The sequence below is a fragment of the Protomyctophum bolini genome (assembly GCF_963924005.1).
Source record: "Protomyctophum bolini genome assembly, chromosome: 22".
NCBI classification, from domain to species: Eukaryota; Metazoa; Chordata; class Actinopteri; order Myctophiformes; family Myctophidae; genus Protomyctophum; species Protomyctophum bolini.
Window position 1 is genome coordinate 16,973,699 of NC_137883.1, and position 5,588 is coordinate 16,979,286.

The following is a 5,588-nucleotide window of genomic DNA, read 5'->3' on the forward strand; positions in this document are numbered from 1 at the left end:
CTTTAATGAATACAATATATGTTTGTTCTCCTTGACCAATCCGTATGGGCGCATGGGGCGGGGAATGTTAATACACTAGAACAGTATAAAAAGGTAGGTGGCTAGCGCACATCCAGTTCCTGTCTGGTGCTGGACTAATAAGGTACATACAGTGAAGAGAAGAGAGTCCGCACACAGGTTTGCTCCAAGGTGTTTGTTTTTTATTCAAAACACCATAAATATAACACGACGTTTCGGCCGTGAACGGCCTTCATCAGGTGATAATCGGCAGTATATGTGACAACTCCCTTTTAAACCTAGTCGTCACATCACGTGACTGATGACGACTGCATGGGCAGGTGATTCACTAACACCAATAAGTGACATGACAATCAATATGAACATGAATAACCACCACATCAAGCAAGTTTACAATAAGGCAACACAGTTTTCAAAAGAACAATTTCAATAAAACTTGCTGGTTTTTGCTTGTTACAGACTGTTTTAGTATTTTTTTAAATACATTTTTTAATATTTTTTATATATTAGATTTTGCATTTTTTGTTTGTTTTTAGTTTTAAGATTTAAAAAGCTTTTGGTACCAAAAGTAGTTTACAGTTTGGGCAGTCTGCTCCAAAATAGTGTTAATCAGTCAGAACAATATCAAAGGGAACAGGTAAGAGACACATGAAGGCTAGCATTCAAGATCAATCAATGGTTCTCTGGACATCGGCCAGTAAAGCCATCAAGATAAATTTAATTTAAAGTGGACAACCCTGATAAAAGACAAGTAAAAGACAAGTAACGAGAAGTATACTTCACAAGACCACAAGTCTTAAATACTAAGTATAAGTATAAATAGATAAATATAGAGTCAACATGCAGTTCAGTTCACACAGGGGAATCTGATTGTTAAGTCCTTGCTCACTATTTACAGGAAGGCTGATAACTCATAGTCCTCATTTAGTCCATGGGGTTGTAGGGTGCGGAGGGTGTAGGTCCAATATGCCTCCCTTCTTAAGAGGAGGTTGTGGATATCTCCACCTCTCCGTGGTAGCTGCACCCTCTCTATGCCCACATACCGGAGCGATGCCACGGCATGGCCCATTTTATTAAAGTGTTGGGCTACTGGGCTTTTGGGATTGGTGTTTCTGATGTTGGATCTATGTTCACTGATACGTGTTTTTAGGGCTCTACTGGTTTGTCCCACGTATGAGAGGCCACATGGGCATGTCAACATGTATATAACGTTTGTGGTTGAGCACGTAATTGTTCCTCTGATTTTAATGGCCTTGCCTGTATGTGGATGGTTAAACGTGTCACATCTGGTGGTGAAGTTACACTGTGCACATGATCCACATTTGAAGTTGCCTGTAAGGACATTTTTGTCCAAGAAAGTACGAGGTGTTTGAGGATTATGATCCGATCTCACCAACATCGATCTGATGTTGGGTGCCCTTTTGTATACTATCTGTGGTGGTCCTTCGTACGCTGATTTAAAGGCGTTGTCAGATTGGATTATGTGCCAGTGTTTGTTTAAGATGTTATCAATTTCTTTTCCCTGTGGAGAGTAAGTCAAGAAGCACATGGGTCTTTTCTTTTGTGATTTGGTTTTGGTTTTTTTACTAAGACACTCTGTCTGAGAGATATGATTAACCTTGTCTTTAGCCTCCTGGGTCCATTGGTCTGGGTATCCTCTCTGTGTGAACCTTACTGACATGCGTTGACACTGTTCCTCATAAGCTTCCTCTGTGCTGCATATTCTTCGCACTCTGTTGAACTGACTGATGGGTAGGCTCCTTTTCAGGGCTGTGGGATGATAAGAGTCACAACGGAGGAGAGTATTACGATCAGTTGGTTTGCAATATAGGTTGGTGGTGAGTGTATTGCCTACTTTGACTATCTTGATATCCAAGAAGTTAGACTCACTTTTGTCTACGTCCACTGTAAAACGAAGATGCTCATTGCGGCTGTTGAGATAGCCATGGAAGTTGGCAAGGTCCTCTTTTGTGCCTGAGAATACAATAAAGATGTCATCGATAAAGCGTTTGTAGAACTTAACTAGTTTGTGGAACGGATTTACTGGGTTCAATATGAACTTGTTTTCAAATAGTCCCATGTATATGTTGGCTAGCTGTGGGGCCATTTTGCTGCCCATCGCACAGCCCACCCTCTGTAGATAAAAAGTATCTTTGAATAAAAAGTAGTTGTGTTGCAAAACCAAAGCCGTCAGATCGAGGATACAATTAGTGTTGGGAGGGTTGTCATTGGGTCGTAGTTCTAGAAAATATTTGATAGCTTCTAGGGCTCCTTGGTGAGGGATATTTGTATATAGACTTTCTACATCGAAGGTGACTAGGAAGTCATTTTCACTTACAGGTCCGATCTCCTGGAGTTTCTGGAGGAAATCACCGGAGTCCCGGATGTATGAGTGTAGTCCGGCAACACTGGGTTTGAGATGGTGGTCTACAAAAGAAGATATATTTTCAGTCAGTGATCCAATACATGAAACTATGGGTCGGCCTTTGGGGTTCTGTAATGACTTGTGAATTTTAGGCAATGTATAGAACACTGGAATTCTGGGGTGCATTACCTTCATGAAATCATGCTCGTTTTTGTTGAGGTCTCCCTTGTCCAGTAGTTCTTGTAGTTTGCCATGGATGATCTTTTTGAACTCTGTGGAGGGATTTTTTGTCAGTTTTTGGTAGAAATCTGAGTCCTGTAATTGTCTCTCAATCTCTCCTTCATAGTTCTGAACAGTTTGTAGAACTATGGCTCCCCCTTTATCTGCAGGTTTAATGATGATTGTTGTGTCATTTTTTAGATCCTTAAGGGCCTCTCTTTCAGCTTTTGTCATATTGTTGTGGATTCTCTGTTCTTGTCTCTTGTTGAGAGCTACATATACGTCTCTTTCCACCAGGCGGCAGTAAGTATCAAGGGACGCATTCCTTCCTTTATAAGGTATAAATTTGGATTTTGGACGAAACACATTCTTAGGGGTTGCCACAGTGCTCGAGTTAGTCTCATCTATGGTACCTGTGTCATGTTCACTAGTACGGGTTGGTTCATGCACAGTGTTGTTGGGTTTGTTAAAAAACTCTGTCAGCCTGAGTGATCTGAAAAACTTGTTCAAGTCTATATGAGTTTCAAAACTGTTGCATGTAGTCGTGGGTACAAAAGAGAGACCTTTGCATAGAGCTGCAATTTCGATATCTGTGACTGACCTTGTGGATATGTTTATGACCGTGTCTGGCTGCGGGTCAATGGTGGGGAATGCCAGTCTCTTCTTCTTCTTCCCCCTCCTGCACCCCGTCCTCGTCGGCGGCCTCGGTGTCCTCTGGCGTTGCCTAAAAAACGATGGTGGTGCTCGGTGGATTGTGTGCTGACGCCAGCACACAATCCACCGAGCACCACCATCGTTTTTTAGGCAAAACTCTGTCAGGCTGACAGAGTTTTTTAACAAACCCAACAACACTGTGCATGAACCAACCCGTACTAGTGAACATGACACAGGTACCATAGATGAGACTAACTCGAGCACTGTGGCAACCCCTAAGAATGTGTTTCGTCCAAAATCCAAATTTATACCTTATAAAGGAAGGAATGCGTCCCTTGATACTTACTGCCGCCTGGTGGAAAGAGACGTATATGTAGCTCTCAACAAGAGACAAGAACAGAGAATCCACAACAATATGACAAAAGCTGAAAGAGAGGCCCTTAAGGATCTAAAAAATGACACAACAATCATCATTAAACCTGCAGATAAAGGGGGAGCCATAGTTCTACAAACTGTTCAGAACTATGAAGGAGAGATTGAGAGACAATTACAGGACTCAGATTTCTACCAAAAACTGACAAAAAATCCCTCCACAGAGTTCAAAAAGATCATCCATGGCAAACTACAAGAACTACTGGACAAGGGAGACCTCAACAAAAACGAGCATGATTTCATGAAGGTAATGCACCCCAGAATTCCAGTGTTCTATACATTGCCTAAAATTCACAAGTCATTACAGAACCCCAAAGGCCGACCCATAGTTTCATGTATTGGATCACTGACTGAAAATATATCTTCTTTTGTAGACCACCATCTCAAACCCAGTGTTGCCGGACTACACTCATACATCCGGGACTCCGGTGATTTCCTCCAGAAACTCCAGGAGATCGGACCTGTAAGTGAAAATGACTTCCTAGTCACCTTCGATGTAGAAAGTCTATATACAAATATCCCTCACCAAGGAGCCCTAGAAGCTATCAAATATTTTCTAGAACTACGACCCAATGACAACCCTCCCAACACTAATTGTATCCTCGATCTGACGGCTTTGGTTTTGCAACACAACTACTTTTTATTCAAAGATACTTTTTATCTACAGAGGGTGGGCTGTGCGATGGGCAGCAAAATGGCCCCACAGCTAGCCAACATATACATGGGACTATTTGAAAACAAGTTCATATTGAACCCAGTAAATCCGTTCCACAAACTAGTTAAGTTCTACAAACGCTTTATCGATGACATCTTTATTGTATTCTCAGGCACAAAAGAGGACCTTGCCAACTTCCATGGCTATCTCAACAGCCGCAATGAGCATCTTCGTTTTACAGTGGACGTAGACAAAAGTGAGTCTAACTTCTTGGATATCAAGATAGTCAAAGTAGGCAATACACTCACCACCAACCTATATTGCAAACCAACTGATCGTAATACTCTCCTCCGTTGTGACTCTTATCATCCCACAGCCCTGAAAAGGAGCCTACCCATCAGTCAGTTCAACAGAGTGCGAAGAATATGCAGCACAGAGGAAGCTTATGAGGAACAGTGTCAACGCATGTCAGTAAGGTTCACACAGAGAGGATACCCAGACCAATGGACCCAGGAGGCTAAAGACAAGGTTAATCATATCTCTCAGACAGAGTGTCTTAGTAAAAAAACCAAAACCAAATCACAAAAGAAAAGACCCATGTGCTTCTTGACTTACTCTCCACAGGGAAAAGAAATTGATAACATCTTAAACAAACACTGGCACATAATCCAATCTGACAACGCCTTTAAATCAGCGTACGAAGGACCACCACAGATAGTATACAAAAGGGCACCCAACATCAGATCGATGTTGGTGAGATCGGATCATAATCCTCAAACACCTCGTACTTTCTTGGACAAAAATGTCCTTACAGGCAACTTCAAATGTGGATCATGTGCACAGTGTAACTTCACCACCAGATGTGACACGTTTAACCATCCACATACAGGCAAGGCCATTAAAATCAGAGGAACAATTACGTGCTCAACCACAAACGTTATATACATGTTGACATGCCCATGTGGCCTCTCATACGTGGGACAAACCAGTAGAGCCCTAAAAACACGTATCAGTGAACATAGATCCAACATCAGAAACACCAATCCCAAAAGCCCAGTAGCCCAACACTTTAATAAAATGGGCCATGCCGTGGCATCGCTCCGGTATGTGGGCATAGAGAGGGTGCAGCTACCACGGAGAGGTGGAGATATCCACAACCTCCTCTTAAGAAGGGAGGCATATTGGACCTACACCCTCCGCACCCTACAACCCCATGGACTAAATGAGGACTATGAGTTATCAGCC

General features: G+C 42.3%; 2 long non-coding RNA genes across 2 annotated transcripts; one reads left to right on the forward strand and one right to left on the reverse strand.

Annotated features, from left to right (window-relative positions):
* Positions 1–1,651: 1,651 nt before the first annotated feature.
* Positions 1,652–2,450, reverse strand: LOC308309918. The gene is made up of 3 exons (XR_013963436.1): positions 2,357–2,450; positions 1,909–1,992; positions 1,652–1,788 (listed from the first exon to the last, which is right to left on the reverse strand). It is a non-coding gene; the product is annotated as an uncharacterized lncRNA (long non-coding RNA).
* Positions 2,451–4,057: 1,607 nt separating this feature from the next.
* Positions 4,058–4,856, forward strand: LOC308336833. Its single transcript, XR_013966193.1, has 3 exons — positions 4,058–4,151; positions 4,516–4,599; positions 4,720–4,856. It is a non-coding gene; the product is annotated as an uncharacterized lncRNA (long non-coding RNA).
* Positions 4,857–5,588: the final 732 nt, after the last annotated feature.